General features: G+C 38.8%; 1 protein-coding gene across 1 annotated transcript in view; it reads right to left on the bottom strand.

The window, feature by feature from the left end:
• POU2F1 (POU class 2 homeobox 1) overlaps window positions 1-16,399 on the bottom strand; it is a 94,426-nt gene extending 78,027 nt beyond the window's left edge. The window contains exon 1 of the mRNA XM_010567263.1: window positions 16,357-16,399. The gene's annotated coding sequence lies outside the window, so the exon portion shown is untranslated. The remainder of the gene's footprint in view (window positions 1-16,356) is intronic.
• Window positions 16,400-20,940: the final 4,541 nt, after the last annotated feature.

The following is a 20,940-nucleotide window of genomic DNA, read 5'->3' as shown; positions in this document are numbered from 1 at the left end:
ACTATGATTAATGCTGGGTATAAGAAACCTCACAGTGGACACCCATGGAACAGCCTACTTACCAGAGAAGTTTCTTCCTAATCCCCCTTTGGTTAGCACTTTATTTGTTCCCTGTTGTATAATGGTTTTTCAATTCTTTACAAAGGCTTTACAAAGCCTTCATTTAACCTAACATAATGTACTGTAAATGAATAATCCCTTTTCTTTCCTGATCCTGTTAATCTTTTGGCCTCAGTTACATCTCACAGCAGTGACATGCAAATGTTAATTATGCAAGAAGTATAAGATCTGTATTTTGATTTCCATCTGTCCAATACAAGTCCAGTACAAGACGCAGATAACTGAGTGCTTTCACGTCACCATGGGAACACAACTGCCAGGAACATACCAAGAACACCACCTCATATTGACTCCCAGAAGCCCCAGTCAAGTACCTTCCACCTATTAGAGCCTCCTTTATCTCCTTTGTTGATTCATATTTTTCACAAACTCCCAATTAATCTCACTGTAACTCAATCTTCCTCAGGACTGAAGAAACATTGTCTTACTCTAACTCATGTAACATCTCGCCCTGGTTAGCATTATGTATGTAAATTATCTCATCTACATAATTTATATGGATGTAGAAGTAGCTGAAACATTTTATTAACGAGATAGCGAATACAACCAAAGTTGACAAAGTTGTAGGCTGACCCCCTTTTTCCCTAGCCATACCTCCCATGGGGTCATACCAGCACTCAACTGACCCCACAGTTGGTGAGATTAGCAAGCTCAGAGAATTGGGCAGCAGAAAATTAACCCTTCTGAAAAACAATTTCAGCAGCTCAGCTCCCCAACCTGGATGACTACAAAGTCACACAAGCACAGTGCAGCAAATGCCACCAAGAGTGGGACTGAACGGAATCAATCGAGTTTGGTTTAAATTGTTTAAACCACAGCCTCACAATACATTTAGATTTTATAACCAATCCAATCTAACGACTGTCCACCACTGAAATAAAAAGGCCTCATTTTCTTTCCTTCCCCTAGTCACAACAAGACAGCTCTACCTCTTCCCTCACACTGGCCCTGGTACTCATCTAACCAGAGGGAGGGACAATTTGACTTGGCAATCCAGAATAAAACTAATTTGATAAAAAGCTAACAGAAAATTATTTTTCTTTCAAGTTAAATCAGCTATGTATGGAAGTCAGAGACTGAAAACAGACACAAGGACAGAGGCTGAATCATGAAGGAGTGGAACAGAAAGGGGAAATGGTCTGTCCTTCCAGTGGCATGAAACTTTTTAAAAGGTTTGTGTTATAACTTCAGCATGAGGGTGAAGAGACAGGGTACAGCAATGTGATGGCTTACCACTGTTAAAGGGAGGCCACACTTCCCACTTGAATTTCCCACCATTACTGGCTATGTTGTGCTGGCTTTGTCACTAGTGAGCCCCTTCCAGAAGGGTATATAACTTGCCAGAATGGTAGAATACTTTCCAAGGGAAGAGGAGTAAAGGCAAGATGATGGAGCTGAAGGTAAGAGAGTAAGGGTAGTCCCGTTTCAGCTTCAGAGAGCTGTTATGTTGGCTTAGCTATGCTTGGAGCCATAACTTAAGCATATGCACTTCTCTTCCAGAAACAGCACTGTATGGTTATACTATTAAAGTGCCTAAAAAATAATGCTGTAATCAGATATACATATGTAGGAGTCACTCAAGTCACCATCACTGCTATTGGTAGCCAATTGCTACCTTATCCACTACATTAGTGATTGAACACTATAACATTAGCTTTCCTCTTAAATAAAGCATTGGACTGTGACCATCCAAAAGTCTTACACTGCAAAACACACTTGCACTCTTACATTTTCAGCTTCCTTCAAATACAGGACAATGTGCAAAATCCAATGCATCAAACAATGTCAAGAGAAAGCCACGGAAGATGTTGCCACAGTATCAAGACATGTTTTGTCAATATTGACTCAAGACAACTGAGGCAATGCTCATCTCTTAGAATTACTAGTTAGGTTTATTATCAACAGCTGATAGATAAGCATGTTAAAAATTAGTCGATATACTGCTTTGACTGCAAAATAACACAAGACTGAATTTTATCAACTCTCTTACAAGCAATGGAGAACGAAAAGACATCCATAAACTTTTCATTTTTTCTAGGATGGTTCTACTACCTACCATTGCAGTGAAGAACAAGATAGAGCCCACCATACTGTAAACACATTTATATTGGGTTGAACTAGGATCTGCTGTATGTAATATTCTAATGGATAAAGTTCACAGAAAAAAAGCTGGCACAGTACTGCTCAACTTCAGAGTTTTCCTTAAGCTCTCAATCTATTTACATACTATCTACTTTCTCAGAACAAACACTTCCAAGAAAATATGGTAGATAAATACCATCTTCATATTTTGGTAAAAAGTTGTCCAAAATTTTTTTCCCCTTGAAAGGACACAAGATAGAAATTTTATTAAAACACAGGCAGTGGCAATGTAATTTAATGTGCAACGAAACTAGCAAAGGTTCTTTTCCAAAGTATTTGTATGATGCAGTAGTTGTATTTTGTGGGTTTTTTTAACCAGATTATGATTAAAGTTTACCCCTTTTAATATATCAGACTCTACCTACAAAAAAAGCTGTTCTGCATGTCCTAATTTCAAGAAAAAATCTGCATCACCTCAGAACAAGAATCCATGTGGCAGAGAAGCCATCTTTTTGGCAAGCATTTCTTTTGGCAACCATGTCTTTTGAATCAAATTCTATGCCCCTGCACTTGTTTCCAGCCCTGCTCTACCCCCTCAGTTCTACCAGTATGATCATTTGTACAGTCTCCCAGGAACAAGATTAAAGAATTAATAGAGGTTACAAGTAACTGTACAGTTCACCACACAAAAGACTTGTCTAACTTAAGGGCATATTATATATACACACAACAGATTAAGGATGAGTCTCTGATTTACTGAACTTCTGCAATACGTGTGTTTACAAAGGTCTCTTCTCTGCATTAATTTTCCAACAATTTATGAGTCTCATATTCTTACTGAATTCTTTCATTTCATGAGAATGGTAGCAGTTTCTTCTACTTGATCATCTACTGGGCAATGCCTAGGAACCTAGTCTCCTTGAGACTTCCATGCCCCTGACAAACATGACCAACTGGACAGCAGATGGAAAAAAATTATAAGAGATGGGATTAACAGTCAGCAAAATCCAATACTCTCAACATTCTTTGGAAAACAGGCTTAAAACATCCCCATGCCCAAAAAATCCTGTCAACCTATGAGGTTTAATAAAGCTCATAAGCTTTTAGTATAAAATCTAAATTAGATAATGTAAACAGGTTAACAAACAACAAAAATATATTCTCCAAGAAAGAAAATACAACCTTTTGTCAGTACATCATCTTCTTCCCTGCCACCTAGAAGCTATGTAAAGGCATATTTACCCTCCTCTTAAATATCTCTTTCTGTTTTCTCCCATTCAGTAATACGCTTTGTGTTTATTTCATAGCCTCTCACCCTCAACTTGAGGGACAGGCCATTCTCTTAGATCTACCTTATTAGCTTCACAAATGCACGGTACACCAAGGTCAAGGCATAAGGAAAAAATTCCTAGGGCTCAAAACAGGCACAAAGAATGGAAATGCTTGAAACAAAGGCTGAAACAGTACATGCTCTAGGAGGGCATGCCTCAAAGAACCAGATTCACACAAAGGGGAAAAGAAAATGTTGCGCTCCAATTTAATCAAAATCCACCAGACACAACAGCTGACTCCGCAGCCCTGGTGACCTGCAGAATAATTGTATTAGTTATACAGAAATATCCATTTTCAAGTTCCAACTTCCATTCCTCCCTACTTCCCCACCTTGCCCGTGAAGAAGAGGAAATTTACCACAAGCAGCACTTTTACAGGTTCCTCCTCAAGAAATTCTCTCAAATGGAATAAGAGAGTTCCCTTCCTTTATTTGGAGCAACATGCCTTTTTAAATAGCACATGCTGAAATGCAAAACCATTCATTTTAATTTTAAAGTAGCACTGGCACTTGTAACTTCCACGCACATCAGACAAGCTCAAAACACATCTGAAAAAACAACACTGGAAATTTCAGCACATGTATTTCCACGAAATCTAGACTTCGGTACAATTTACAGTGGAGTAGGCCAAGCTGTCCCAATAATGCTTTAAGTATCTGCTGCACAACAGTTCAGCTGTGTTCAATTTTCAGCTGAAAAAATACAGTTGTTACCTGAGAAGGCAAACTACAATACATTACACTGTATATTTTAGGCACCAGTAAACATTAAGAAATATTTCTATTATTTTAATAGCATTTTGCCCATTTGTATACAGCATACTTTTAACTTGTGTCTTTAGTCATGGTTTCCCTAAGAACAAAAAGAGAGCATAAAAGTGATGCTACTTTTTTGTTTAATACCTAAGTAGGTTCTGACTACCTGTTAACTTTACTCTACCACAGACTAGTAAAATTGTTGAGCAGAAGCATCTCAGTAGCTTACTGTAGGCAAAGCAATAGAATCATAGAACCTTTTAGGTTAGAAAAGACCTCTAAGATCATCAAGTCCAACTGTTAACACATTTGTTTCGTATTTAGAATATTGTTTGCCATTACATAAATTGAATTTTATATTACGAAAAACTTGAGTTTTACAGGTATGAATGGCATAAATCACTATACCAGCCCACAAACCCTTAGTTTCTTAAAAATGAAACAAAAAAAGGTGAACATTTAAAGCTCTCCCCTTATTAATACCAGAATATTTCAATAGAAAACAATAATATAACTCAGCTAGCACAGAATACAACCACATATGCACATTTTCTCCATGAAATACAGGATAACAGAGCTCTGCAGTCTTCACTAGATTAATTTTTTCTCTACCCTTGCCCTGTGCAAACTCCAGTTTGCTTTGAACCAAAGACCTTATGGCTCAAGTCCCAGGAGATGCTGAGAAGGTGTTCTCAGTAGAGGAAACTTTTCCAGAGAAATCACGTTCTGATTTGAGAGAATTTGTTTCTTTTGGCCTTTGGGGGAACACTGCAAGTGCCATGTATTTGTTCAAGTCTTCACCTAGCAAGAGCAGAATCCCTTCTAAACTCTGTCAGGTTCATGCTGATCTTGCAACATTGTGTATAGCCACATGTTTCACATTTTTAATTTTGTACATCAAGTAATTTTAATCCAATCTTTTAAAGAACACTGTTTTCCAGTCCTTTAAAACGGTTATTTAAGAGAAACCTTCAGGTAATACTGAGTCAATTATACAGAGCTGAAGTATAACTTGTTGAACAACAAAGAAACAGTTGATTAGTATTAAACAAGAATATACAACTAGAAAGTTAAGGTGAGGTAAAGCTTAAAAGATGGGAGTGAAATGCTGTATAGGCATGCGAACGACTTCTAATGCTGACAATAAGATCACAAAAGACATTAACAAATAGGAAAGGCATCCCAAGTGGCACAAAACCAATTTTTATACATTTGAAATATGAAATCTTTTATTCAGGAAAAAGTAAAAAAGAGTAAAGTAAAAACAAACAAAAAAAGGCTGCAGAGGAAGAGAAAGAATTTCATTTAAGAGCAACTCTTCCATTTTGAACAGCCACAAACATTTCAAGCACCTACATCATAACAGCTCACATAATTAATTCAGCATAGCAGTCAGAAACAGCAATACTGAGACAGCCACAGTTCAGCAGTCTACACTTTGCTGTAAGGAAATTTTTCCTGAAGACAGATGCCACCCGGAGGAACAAAACCAGAAAAACAATCGGCTGCCTGACCAGAGGCAAGGCAAGGAGAGATTAGAACTGCAAGTCTCTCTCTCCTCCCGAGACTCCCAGCCCGCATTCACAGAACAAACCCGCACAGCCAACAGCAGCAGCAATTTTACGAAGGAAGACAAAGCAAGCCGCGCTCTGGCTACAAGGCAAGCAAAAGAAAAAGCAGACTGGCCTCTCAGAAAGGGCTGCAAGAAGAAAGCATACGTATTTCTCCTAAAGGCAAGCACAACCACAAACCCTACTTTTCAGTTGCCTAGGATGACGCCAGCATTCAGTGTGTGCTGCTAAGCCAGAGGACAGGGGTTTTTACTCACTAACTATAATTTTTTTAAGTGGATTGTCAGCAGTGATTCTCTGTTTAGGAAACCTGTGTTCTCTCAGCTGAGAAAATTATGCCTTCTGGGGAAAAGAACTGTTTGGGCCATGCCCATAACTCCCATGGAGAGCTGAGCATTTAGATTTAACAGCTGATAAGCAGACACAAACATGACAGCTTCATTTCCTTTCTACTTTCCTAAACCGTATGTTAATGCACATTGGGAAATGTAGATCTATCTGGAATGGTAATTAGTTCTGTTAATTAAGCTCTCCAAGTATGGATATGGAAGATATCCATGAGACTTTAAAGTAAAATTGCATACTGCAGGACTATTCTCTTCCAATGTGGGTACTATGCCCAGAAAGGGAATCCAGGATCACAATCCTTAATCCTAGACAGTGAATTCCACGCAGCAGCTCCAAGGTGTGAAAGTCATCTATACAAGCCTCTAGACCTCACTAAGAATACCAATAATTACTTCAACACAACATTACAATATACAATCATACAAATATGTAAGTAATTTAGAAAAAGTGTGGGAGGAGGGTGTTCCCTAAATGTGAACCATTGAGAACAGATAAGTGAAGACACCTTCCATCTCTCTAGGCAACAGCTTTGGGCTACATTTTAAGTGCTCCACATCTAAAACCTTCTCCTGAGAATGAAGCTCCCTGAATTCTAACACTACACACACATCCAAAAATCAGCACAACAGACTCCTGGTCCAAAAATGAAATACAGGCAGAGAGATACATACAGAAGGAAGGATCCAAGTTAAAGGAGTTTAGAATATGGCAGGAGTCCCATCCTATCTGGAAAGACTATTGGGTTGTGGTAAGCAGAAAAAGGAAGATATCTCAGCAGAATATAGGCTTCGTGGCTTTCTTTGCTACTATTGCTGCTTTTAGCAATAAATTCTAATGGAAGGGTTAATATTCCTAGAAGATTAAAATCCTAATCTATTAAGAAATTAAAAAAAAAAAAATGCTCACTGTATTAACTTTGGGCATAGGAGACCTGGTTTCAGACTTCCCCATTTCTAACATATGGGCAAGTCATGAGAAAATCCACAAGAGATAGGCACCAATTTGACCCTGATGGTACCTTTAATAAGGTAATTCCACAACAAGAGAGAAGTACCATATTTAAATATCTTTAAAGACTTGCCCTTAGTGCCTCAGTTTATTACCTGTAAAAATCCTTCTTTTCTCACAGCATATTGTGAGGAAAGATCATGAGGCTCTCAGATACTGCAGCTGCAGTGACAATGACCTAAACCAGAGACATGTGGCTTCATTCCAGTCGCAGAAGAGAGAAGATCAGCTAGAAATAGTTCTGAATGCAAGGTAAATCTTTAAAAATCTCTACATTCAGATGTGCAGCACGAAAAAAATGGGTGGTGAAATCATATAGGTTGTAATGAGTAAGAATAACCTAGAATGTGTCAGTGAGAATAGATAAGGAAAAAAAACTTCAAAGATGAAGAATTAGAGTTGGTGGAGTTTTTTGGTATAGCAGGGGGGGTTGTTTCTGTTGTTGTTTGGGGTTTTTTGTGTTTGTGGATTAGGCTGGGGTGAGTTTTTGTGGAAGAAGCAACAACCGTATGTTTCACTTCAAAACAAGGTATGCAATCTTCAGAACAGTTCCCTGGATAAGTGTACTCTTCACTGGGTGAAAAACTGGCTGGATGGACGAGCCCAGAGGGTTGTGGTGAATGGGGTGAAATCCAATTGGTGGTGGGTCACCCAGGGCTCAGTGTTGGGCCCTGTTCTGTTTAATATCTTTATCGATGATTTGGATGAGGGTATTGAGTGCACCCTCAGCAAGTTTGCAGACGACACCAAGTTGGGAGGCAGGGTCGATCTGCTTGAGGGTAGGGAGGCTCTACAGAGAGATCTGGACAGGCTGGATCGATGGGCTGAGGCCAATCGTATGAAGTTGGCCAAGTGCCGGGTCCTGCACTTGGGTCACAGCAACAAGGCCAAGTGCCGGGTCCTGCACTTGGGTCACAGCAACCCCATGCAGCGCTACAGGCTTGGGAAGAGTGGCTGGAAAGCTGCCCAGCAGGGAAAGACCTGGGGGTGCTGGTTGACAGCCGGCTGAATATGAGCCAGCAGTGTGCCCAGGTGGCCAAGAAGGCCAACAGCATCCTGGCCTATATCAGAAATAGCATGGCCAGCAGGAGCAGGGAGGTGGTTGTTCCCCTGTACTCGGCACTGGTGAGGCCGCACCTTGAGTCCTGTGTTCAGTTTTGGGTCCCTCGCTACAGGAAAGACATTGGGGTGCTGGAGCGTGTCCGGAGAAGGGCAACAAAGCTGGTGACGGATCTGGAGCACAAGTCTTACGAGGAGCCGCTGAGGGAACTGGGGCTGTTTAGTCTAGAGAAAAGGAGGCTGAGGGGAGACCTTATCGCTCTCTACAACTACCTGAAAGGAGGTTGTAGTGAGGTGGGTGCTGGTCTCTTCTGTCAGGTGGCTGGAGATAGGATGAGAGGAAATGGCCTCAAGTTGCGGCAGGGATGAGAGGAAATGGCCTCAAGTTGCGGCAGGGGAGATTTAGGTTAGATATTAGGAAAAATTTCTTTACTGAGAGGGTTGTCAGACATTGGAATAGGCTGCCCAGGGAAGTGGTTGAGTCACCATCCCTGGAGGTGTTCAAAAAGCAAGTACAGGGGGTACTTCAGGACATGGTTTAGTGGGCATGGTTAATGGTTGGACTCGATGATCTTGAAGGCCTTTTCCAACCTAAATGATTCTATGATTCTATGATTTGACGCCCGTAATCTGAATTGGGATGGCTGATTGTGCATTGCTGTAATTTTTAGAGACCACCCAGACATGAAAAACATGGCCAAGTACTATTGAGATCAGATAGCCAAGTGATCAGAAACAAAAGAACCCAAACTGACAAAAATAAATCAAGACTAATTTTATCAGTTATGTCCAAAAGCTCCAGAACTGGTTGCCATTGTCTCTATCTCAAACAATAAAAGGGGGGAGGGGAGGGTCGGTATGCAAAAAAGAAGAAAGGGATGCTATAATGAAACAGCTTGACCAAGGTCACCCAGGGAAAGAAAAGGAAAAAAAAAAAACAAAACAAAAAACACAGAAACAAAAAACCCCACCACCAAAACAAACAAAACCACCAAAAAAACCCACAGAGCTGGGGCAGAAGCCAGCACTCCCATGCCCAGTCAAGGTGATGAACCTGTCTTCATATTCCTGATGCCTCTAGAAACAGAAACACATAGAAAATACAGTGATTCTTTTGTCCAGGGGATGGTATGCAAAAAAAAAAGCCAAGTCTCCAGCACCACAAGTTAAAGTGTGTCAATAACCTGTGTTAAATAGCTGAGTGCTTGCAGCTGTATGAAATAATTCAGATTAGCTTTGTCCTTAACAAAAGCAGATTACAGTCAAAAAGGTGCTGAGCATTCTTATACACTGACAGTTACTGTATGCCCTTCAGAGTAAGTGGTTACCATAACATAATTTATATGTGAAGTCCTGTCTTCTAATGCCCAGTCAAGATAGACCACACTATCACAGCCAAACAGACAGGTAGCCCTTTCCTAAACCACTATAGACTGAAAACTTCACCCACCAGAGAGAATTCTACTGAAAGTGGTTGAATAGATTTTGCTACACCAATTTCTAATTAATTTAACATTTTGGTTTGCCCTTAGAAAGGAAAACATCAAGTATCAGTACACAAAACCTCCTCTTCACAAGCCTGATATGAGATTGATTTAACACACAGCAGAATGGCAATAAACATTAGAAGTTTTACTTAGTGTTCAAAATCCAACATGCAACACAATCTTTTTTCAAAAGTTTTCATTTTATGCTGCTGCCTGAAAAAAATGCTAAATACAAGAAACAAGGAAATTAAACATAAAAAGAATAATCTCCGTATTATAACCTAAAACAAGCTACTGAAAGAGAGCCCATTCCCATGGCAGAGAACTCAGAATGCTAGCTACAGTTCAAAGTGCATGGAGTCTTGCTTATTGTTGTCTGCAAACCAAAGAATAAAAAAAGCAGAAAATTGTATTTGTTTTAACTCAATAAATTTTACATTTTGTGTAATGAGGATGAGAGTAGTTGTACAGCTTCAAAGCTCTACTAGGAATCTAATAAGAAATATTAGCCCTTTGGGAAGGAACAGATGATGTAATGGACCACTTACCCTGGACCGACTCCTTGAGAATCTCAATGACTAGAATAACCAACCTAGCATTTCAGAGCTTTGATAAGCAAGCCTTTCCTAAATGACTAAGAGTTCAAAATGAAGACAAACCTAAGAAACTTCTGGCAGCATCAGTGCAAAAAAAATAAATTCCATTTTCACACTACAGGAGGAAGTTTTAGATACAGAAAACACTTTTAAGCAAAGTAGCAAACATTCAGTCTGTAGAGCTCAGTTGCATATGGTGGCTTGGCACTCGTACTAAGGAACATTCAGGATATCACAGACATACAAGAATGCTGAGATCTTGAAAATGTAGTGGCAAAGTGACAATCTTTGCAAGAGCTACGCTCAAATTAAAAACCCAAAAACTTCTTTTAAAAGAAGAAGTCTCTTCCAGGGAGTCTCAGGAGTTTAGGTCAAAAAGCTGGCATGGAGACCAGAGAGGCATTTGGTGACAGCATAGCCACCTGCTGAGGGCACGCTGTGACCTCACCATTGGCTCAGGAATGGGGGCTGCCATTTGAACAGTTGATCCTTTCCCTCCTCCATCTCCACTTGAGGGACTGTGTTGTCATGAAGAGGGCAAGATCATCTTGCTGCTCTAACGGAATAGGATTCTTCTTTTCTTGTAGGATACATTTCAGCCATACCAGCTCAGAGGGAACAGAGTTGGCAGAAGTACACATCTCAGGGCAGGAAGAACAGGATCTCTCATGCACCACAGTCTTGGAGTACAGTGTTAAGACTCAAAGTCATCTAAATTTTTATCTGGAAACCTGCAGTTCCACTAGTCCCATGCCCACAACCCTTCATAAGAGCAGATCTATGTGTATTTCAGCTGGTTTAAAGATTCCTACCTCTGCATGTCACATTCAGTGCTTTTTAAAGCTATGGCATGGATCTCAACAGGAAATTTGTTTTTGCAAGTGCCAACATGGTGGTGTAAAATCGTTCTGAAGACATCACCACTACTTTAAAATGTTCAACTTATTTTAAGAGTAGTAATAAGTGTTTTCCATTGCAGGGCTCTGCCTCAAGGCACTAGGTACTATTGCTGAAAATTTGTAGTTCCTATATAAGTAAAGAAACACAGTTTCAAGTAGTTAAAACTAAGCCTCTTAACTAGTATGTTCTTTCATTACTTATTGAAGTAAGTCTTCAATGGAAGCCACTAAAAGTCTTCACTTCTACTATGTCACTGGTCTTATACAGAAATTACCAAATAAAACTCAAAATTCAGGCCCTAAGTCTGTTTTGTGCAGATGTATGAAAATTCACAGTGGTCTTTTCTGGGTGTACGTTATGTGTTCTTAAAGAAAAAAGATGAGGAACAATATAACCTGATGGAATTTAAAAACAAGTTATCAACAAGATATTCCTGGGAAAATTATTCTCCTATTAGTGTTGGAAGGAATACTCATAAGCTGTCACTCACTGTTTATTGTGTTGGTAAAATGTATTTATACATAAGCTCCTTTTCATCTTTATAGAACTTTCAAGTAATATTAAAATCATATTGCTAAATTGCATGATACAGCCCCACCTACCTCAGAAACTCTTCCTCTTATTCTACCCAACATGGAGGCTTTTAGTCCAGTGGTTCGCAGACTTGTCAGTGGTGGTAGGTGCATTACACTCAGTATACAGCACAATTCCCAACAAAAGCATCTCCATGCTAGTGATGGGCAGTTTATACTAATCAACAGTTGCTGTAGCTGAACCATGGATGTGGCAGCTGCATCTCCTCTCACACTGTTCTACTTCCAGCAGCTGCCGCAACCATCCTGGCACAGCTGAGACCTACATTTGCTGCTCAGGACCAGGGTGAAGATCTGCTCCCAGTGTCAGCCAAAGATTGCTCTGATCAGTGAACAGAACCTCCCTGCAGGCAGGTGGGGAGGCAGGGTTTGGCTCAGATTTGTGGGGCTGGGGAAGATGACTACAGGTACAGCTCCATGATGGACTAAGACGACATAGGTTAAATGACAACAGGAGAGGCTACATGACAAATGGTGCATGGTAAGGGGGAGGGGGACGACAGAACAAAGGTTCATCTTCCATACTCAGGCAGCTGTAGCCACTGCCATTAATCACAGCATCCACATCTACCACAAGTAGATGTACTACTGCCACTTACACAGTATTCTACCAGAACACCTCAAGTTACAGATTCCATTTTAGACAATCCATTCTTGCATAAAATAAGCCAATTATACTGCAAGTTCATTAAATGCCAGCATCACCTCCCTCCCCACACAGCTAAGCTGGCCAATTACAGGTGGATGGGAAAGTGAGTTTAATTCCTTTGCAGGGAAGGGGGTGTGTAAAACCTTGCTCACATGGAGTGAAGAAAAATTTGACTGATTACAATCAATAACATTTATTATAAAATTTCTTATGCAACATAATCAACAGGGGAAAAAAAAAAAATCAACCTTGCCATGAAAAGCCAGATTTCAAGGTGGATTTTACTTGCCTTGTGATCTACAAAATAGACTGATAAGAGTCATTGTTATTTCTTTAAGTAGCCTGTTGACATTTTCTCTGGAATTACTATATTCATAACAGTATGCGCTTATAAAAGCATATACTCCAGGAGGTGAGGTGGTAGCATTAAGAATCAGTGCCAAAAATAAAAATAGTGGGGCATTTTCTGTTAACCATTACATATTTAACTGCGTTACACAAGCTAATAGAAATACTTCATGTCAGTGAAAATGCAGAACTAGAAGATGAAAGCAAGCACAAATACCAAACCAAATATGTATCCTTGAAAATAATTTATTTGGAAAGAAGTAGAAGTTGAGAGAACATAAATTCCAAATTCCAAGAAATACCTCTTCGCTTTACAATTTCCAGACAACTTAGGCATGAGTTATACTATCCCACATCAATTATTTCCATCTTTCAAGATTCTGCCATAAAAATTAACTCCCCAAAAGGACCTTTAATCTATTAGCAAATTTTGTCATTTAAGTACTAAAAAGTTTAGTTGCAATTTTAGGTTTAACAGCGTTTTACACTGGTTTCAGTTTTTTATATGCATGCTTACATTTCAGTGCTATTTTGGTTCTCTTTAGTAAGAAGAGCCTGTCTGATTTATTTTTAAAAGGTGCACACTACAAAGTTCACATTTTAAACCTATCTAGGTCTGACCCTTAGCTGGTACTTTTCACCCAAACTCTGGAACAGATAACTGTCCAAAACAGAGAAAAATAAATAATCAAGAAGGCTTAAGAGAAGATTTCTATAGCTTTAAAGTCTTGTGGCATGCATTTCCTCATAACTCTGATTTAGCCCTATTTCCTTGCTTGTTTTTGAAAGAAACAGGAAGAAATTATGAACTTCCCTGAGGTATGTAAGTGTAGCTGGGGCACAGAAGCAACATGTTGAGAAGAAAAGAAAACATCTGTATTTCCTTCCCATTTTCTTCCACCTGAAATAAATTCTTTGGCTGCAGTTTGTCTTCTTTTCTGGAAGCATTTACACAGTATCTAATGCTATCCACCACCATGACTACCCCTGGGGCTTTTATGAGGGTGGGAACAATCAGTATAAGAATTACTAGGGACATCAAAGAGACAAAACATTTATTGAAGAGGGAAGAGGAAGAGAGAGTGTGAGGTAACGAGGGTCCTACTGTATTTACCTTATGTGCCAAGCATGTGGACAGCAATAAAAACCATGTAGGGAGCAATTTTGGTCAGAGAAAGAACACGGCAGCCTAATGGGAGGCCTTTGTTCTTCAAAAGGGTCTCCTTTTCCCCTTTTGTGCTTCACTTAATTCATGGCATCTGAGCTGCTCTTGAACTTGACAGACAGAGAGAAGGAGGGGGGAGAGATGGAGAAAGGGGGAGACAGAGACACAAAGAAAGAAAAAAGAAAAAAGGACTTCAAAGAGTTTTCCTTTGAAAATTCAGTTGTGCTGTATGCATTGCTGAAGGTTTTAGATTCAAAAAAAGGGCAGAAAACATTTCATATAATTTCATCATGGGGATAAATTGTCCAATGCTCTTATTAAGAAAGCTAGAAGAAAGGAATAGAACAAAAATTAAAAAATATATATATATCTATCTGAGCTAAGGAATATACTTAAAATAGAATTACTCCCCTGGGTGCTTTTTCATGTTAAATCTTATTCTCAATGGATCCCAATACATTTATCAAAACCTTATCAAAAACATCTGGCTTCCAGCAGTCACCTGAACTGCATACATTTTCTGTACAGCCCCATCAGAATTCCCAGCCCAGTGATTCCTGCTCGGACAGCGGCAGGAGAGCATCACCACAGCCAGCGCCATCTGGGGGGCCAGCTCACAGCTGAGTGAGTACCAGCTGCATCCCTCCGGTGCAATGTGAGGCCGCTCTATGCAAACTGCTCGAAATCACCACTTCCTGAAAAACTCTTTATCGTTACTTACAACAATCAACACACATTAATTCTTCAAGAGACGAAGTGGCTTGAACTTGGTTATCTAAAGAAAAAACATCAGGCTGTATCCGAGACAGGCTCCCAAGTTCAGTCCCCTCCTCTTTGAATTGCTTGAGCATGCTCTGATAGCTCGCTAACGGCAGTTAATATTAGCTCGCGTAATATATTCGGCTTTTCACCCTCTTTAAATATCCATGCCATAGGCAGTATTCATATGAAATAATTCATAACTGCAGACTGCACTTTTCTCAAGCATCTTTTTCTGTGCGCTAGACCATCTCCTCACCTCAATACGGTGCATCAACTACTTACACATAATTTATATATTCCTCTGTGGATTTTTATCTATGATGTATATACCGAAAATGTTTCCAATAGTATTCATAATAAAACATAAGACTGCAAAATATAGAGAGATGTGTCAATGTCACAAAACAATTATTAATAATTGTTTTAAGTTAATTCAATAACAGATTTTTAAAGCATAAGGATCTTAAGTTGTCCCCTTATCGATAATTAACCTATCTCCTTCCTGATTTACATATTCTGACAACATAAGCATCTACCTCCAGCACAATATTTCCAGAGTGCAGAAAGTAACAGTAAATCCATAATGTAACTTTCCTACTTGATAATGCTCTTTTCATTACTTGACTATTCTAATTAGAGAACAGATCTTTTCTTCATCTGAACAAAAGAGGTACCCAAAAAATCAAAATTTTTAAATCAATTCCATAACTTCAAACGCATTTCTTCCGTTTTCAAATATGACTATGAAGTACATTCATTTTTAAGGATATGTATTTTAATGAGCCTGCACAAGGTTAATTTTATTTAGAAGTCCAAAGGCACAATTAGACTATGCAAATTATACCAAAATGCATGCTTATAAACTGACAAGCAAATAAGCCTCCAGCAGTTGCCAGTTCAGCCACTGACATAGCAGAATTTAGTTGCCATTATGCTTTATGAAGAGGTTTGTCTCACACTGGCAGCATATTTATAACCTATTATGCTACCTGTAAGGTAACCTGGGAAACACCAGGAAATAAAATTGGTAGAAATGTTTCTTTATCACAAGCTTGCTTTCTATGATTAAGAACTGTGTTTTCTGAAGTAATTTGGTTTTGTTTGGTTTTGGGGGTTGTTGGGTTTTTGTTTTGGTTTGGGTGGGGTTTTTTTCAAATTTGGGGGAATTCCACTAGAAAGATTTACAGAATCTGTACCTATTATGTCAACTTTACAAGCTAGACTAAATGTATTTCAGATTATAGGTACTGAGTAGAAGCTAAAAAGATGGAAGCAATTTAAGTAATTGAAGATAAAAATTCAGTCTGTTTTGTGCACCAAGAGTGTCTTTGAGTATTAATTAAATTTACAAAACACTTTGAATACTGACAGTATTACAGCCATATAAAGCAGACAGCACTGGAATAGTTCTGATGTACTAATTATAGAAATGTATTTGAGACCATTACTAACATAACTTTGGGTAAGTGTAGAGAAGTCGAATCCAAAGATTCTGCTGCCTTCTCTTGGAATGTGTTTGCCCCCACACTTTTTTCTTTGCAAGAGGAAGTTTACCTTTGCCACCCAAAAATCTTACACATACCTGAAGAGTACTGCAGCCACAAGTATCTGGTGATGCTGGACAGCATTTAAGCTCCTACAGCTGGCAAAGCAAATATATTAGTGACTACAGAGAATTCTGGCTGTTTCTGAGAATTCTCATATATTTTAAAAACAAACAAACAAAAAACCCAAACAAAACCATACACAAAAATGTTATAATTACTTTTATTCTGCCAAACCCCAGAGTTTTGACCATCTTAAATATGCCATTCTGTGAACACTGGCTTGTCCGCTAAGTTTTCATATACTGTTTAACGAAAGCTTTTCTTATGTTTGGGACATTTTTAAGGATGGATTTATATATGTTAACACTTCAGTGCCTGTAATATGGGACCATCTTACTGTCTTCTCACAGCATTCCTAGGATCCCCTTCCTCCCCTGGCTCATTTTCATGGAACTTGCAGGAAAATTTCTAAATATATCTGCCTTTCTGTCAAAATCAACCAAAAGATGAGAAAGTTAATCAGGCAACTAGAAAAAAAAAGACATACAACTACTTAAGAAACGAAGTTAAAAATTCTTTCCTGCAATAAGAGATTCAATTTGTATGAAACCTTTCTTCTGGCTTAAGCCTAATAGTCCCAACAACCAGCTTCTCACAATTCTCAGCCAAAAGAAAGATGAAAAACTAGCTTTATGCAGCAGAACATTTCAAGTATATGGATAGAAAATACCAAACACTAGACAAACAATACCTATCATGATGGTATTGACTGACAGAAGAGTCAGTAGACTGGTTCCAAATCATTTTATCACATGCACACTGGAGAACAAGGTGTCAAGCACAGCTCCTGAAGAAAAGACACTTCTAGAGTGCAACTATCACTTAATATTTGGGGCAACAAGCAGAGTATAGTCATATACCACACCTGAACCAGTCATTGAGAAATAGTTTATAAAGCAACCCAAATAAAATATACTACATTAATCCAGCACACAGATCACAAAAGAGAAGTAGTCATTCATCATGACACTGACTGGAAGCAGCAGCTGTATTATTTTAAAGTTAAAAAGAATTCTCATCTGTTTATTCTGTTAGGGCAGCTTCCAGGCATATGCTCACTTAGCTTTCAGACAGGGAATATGCATATTGTATAAATAGCTTTCATACAGTCTTCCTCCTGTGATGTGCACAGCAATCACCTGTCTACTTAGAGGCTTTCTATTCTTGAAGTCACTATGTAGATTATGTATTCTATCTTAAACTACTTACTTCCCTGAATTGTGCATGTCCACTGGGAATACTTCAGAGAATGTCTCCAGAAATGTTGCAACGCTACCAAAACCAGGTAATTGCTCCAATTTTTTTTACTTTTCTTTAAGATACATTAGATTTCATGGCTACACTAGACTCATGGTAAGAAGTAAAAAAACCCTAATAATAAGCATAATAACAATCCCTCCATATTCTCATCCTCTTTTTACTGTTCTGATATTATTTCCTAATCAAACCACAGCACCATGAAGATGAACAAGTATGAACTCTAGGCTTCCTACTGGTGTCTGTAGAAAAAGCAAAACTACAAAATCAAATCAGAACTGGAAGTAATCAGGCAAAACATTTCTTCATTCCACAGATACCTTACTAATATCAGATTGCTTCTTTATAGAGAACCTCAGGCAGACTAGAAACAGCACTGTTCTAAACTGAAGTAAATACAGGTTATTACGCAAAGTTCTTGACTTTCCATCCTCTCCTGATGCATCTGTACACTTGACTTTACCACTGCACTTGCCTAGCAAGTGGCAGCAAGAATCAATCTAGCAGAAGCTTGGTGGAGGGCGGGTGGCAGCACAAATAAAAGGAATACTGGATGGGGATGGAAACATGAGATCCTCCCTGTTTGGCAGCAACCCACACTTGTGTCACTTTAAAAAAAAAAAAAATCACCACAGAACTAAGGGCATCATACTGGTGCCGCACTTCACCAAAACAGGTAAGCCAAGCTGCAAGTTAGTTGCACAGATATGATGTGAAGGGACAAGATTTCCCCAAAGAGCAAATGCTCCCATTGGTTCCCTCTGTCAGACAGTTACTATGTGCCACCAGGGGAGTTGGTTCCCCTTGCTGATGTGGAAGAAAACCAACCCTGAAAAGAGTGATACATTTCCACTCAATCAGTAAATTAAACCAGCTATATTTTAATTGCTCTATTACAACACAAAACACTTGGGGAGGAAAGGTATAAAAACTAATGGGCAAAGGCAAGAGGATCTCCTTAAGCAGGGGCCAGATATCAGATAAACTATATAATGTGAAACTGCACTAGACGTAACATTTCTGCAGGATTTAAGAGCCAATGTACTTATAGGAGCCATAGTATAGATAAAACCCCCTCTCAAAAAAAGACTATCAAGAGGAAAAATAAGAAATTATATCTTTATTAAATTCCAAAATCCAAAACCCTCAACTTGGTTGGTACAAGACTCTGTAACATGACAAATTCTATCACTGCTTACCTTTAGTACCCCTAGATATTTATATACATGCCCAAATTAAAATGAGTTTATCTGACAGACAGTATATATGCATGCCTTTTCCACCCACTCTCACTACACTTTTATAAAACAGTACATTCCATGGAGGCAGATTTGGGGGATATGATCTGCCATTTTTGCAGTTGAACAGAAGCATACTTAGACTTGCTCTACCTGCTTCCATTTTCTGTCATTTTGTTAATTAGCAAGTCCTGAATGATCATGGGATTCTGCAGCAATATTAAGCCAGTTTAGTTATTTCTTCTTCCAAGATTTGTCAGTTCAAAAGTCAATATTGAAACAGTGTGGTCCAACAAGTGGTCAATGGCTATTCCCATCTTTGCAACTTATTCCATAAGGTAAGAATGTCTCTTAAAGAAGGAAATACTGCCTAGGCAGCTCAGCTTTTCTTATATGCATATTCTTATCCAGAGATAGACTTGCTACTAAGTAAGTAGAAGTACACAGGGCAGTTGCTGTATCAGCTCTCCCTAAGCCAAGAGTGCCACCCACCTTCCGTTTTGTGAGTTGTAAACCCTGCCTGTTTTTTTTTCCAGCCTCCCCATCTTTCTCTCACAGCAGCTGCTGCTGTTGTTGGAAAAAGAGAACCTATTGTTTGAATGAGAGATACACTACTGCTTACACAAATATAGGATTGGATAGCACTTCTGTATCCCAAATAAGGTGAGGTTTGGCCCATATAGAGTACAACTTGTTGAGTAGTCTCAATTTCTGCTGAGGAGTTTACACAAGCTTCCCAAATCTGGTAACACAGGAAAACAAGGAACCAAGTCCTTATCCCAAACAGTCAAATGAAGCTTATAAAAACAGTAGCCTTGAGACCTATGGCTTCAGTGTAATCTAAAAGCTTCAGTTAAATGGTGCTATAAAAGCTATATATTGTTTCACTACGTCTTGATAACAACATATTCTATTTTTTGTACTGGAAGAGCACTATCTCCCTGATACCTCCTTTAAAATTACTCTACCAGAAGAGTCTACCTCTTGTCTTGGCATGACACAACTTCCATGGCAACTAGAAATACCCTTCGTGATTATTTTAGAGAAGCTGGGAGACTCATAAAGGAAACTACAGTAGAGGGAACAAGTTCCTTCATGACAAGGCTTTGTGCACTGTGCACTAATGGGTGTTTAAACAAAGACTGACTCATTTCCTCTCAATTTATTTGATCTTTTACTATACTGAGATGGCAATAGCGAACATTTGACATCACCTTCATTTTAATGGCAACTGATGAAGATATCACTGATACATGATTATTGCTTCACAAAAGCTGCAGCTCATACCAGTCAGTTCACAAATGCCACCTAGGAAAGGCGTTCCTTAACTCCTTCTGACAATTGCTTACATTTTGCAATGCACTGTTGGTGACTCCTCACTTGGCTGTCCCTATGTATTAGTAACTGACTTGGGTTAATAATGAAAGATGCTTTTAAGAGCATTCACTATTAATTCAGTCACAAAAGCATACTGCTACAATAGCTTTTGTATTTGTATGGCATTTCTTTCTCAGGAATCTGATATAACAGAGCCAAAGCTTTCTTGGTAGCCATAGTTCTCTATTCTTACTAATGCTTGTTTTTGAGAATTCAAAACAAAAAGATTCCTGTCATCAGTGCTGGATTACTTACTACATCTGTGATCTTTAAGTGTTAGTGAGCTCCAAAATAGCCAAGAGAACTATCCAAAGCTAACTGAATAGCACAATGCAGGTATTTGACAGCAATCAGAAGACCAAAGCCTGAACAGACAGTGCAATAAAAGCCAAATGCTGCAAAGGGTTACTGTAGCTTGAATAATGCTCTGTGAAAACTACAGATTGAATATTGAATAATAATGCAGACTGGGGATTCACAGAAAAAAAACCCCAAACCTCTGCATCTAAAAATTAAATTCAAAACACTTGCTATTTCTTGGGCAGGACAGGTTAAAGAACATACCTTTGTGTATTGAGCCGTATCTGGTCAGAAGTATCTTTTATCAGTGGGACAACGTTAGGGATTACTTACTAAAGCAAACTTAATTGAAATATTAGGGGAAGAAGAAAAAAATTATTTATTGAT

The sequence above is a fragment of the Haliaeetus leucocephalus genome, unplaced genomic scaffold (assembly GCF_000737465.1).
Source record: "Haliaeetus leucocephalus isolate CR32 unplaced genomic scaffold, Haliaeetus_leucocephalus-4.0 Scaffold228, whole genome shotgun sequence".
Lineage (NCBI taxonomy): Eukaryota > Metazoa > Chordata > Aves > Accipitriformes > Accipitridae > Haliaeetus > Haliaeetus leucocephalus.
The sequence above is the reverse complement of the archived record's forward strand: the minus strand, read 5'-3'. Positions and strand labels throughout refer to the sequence as shown.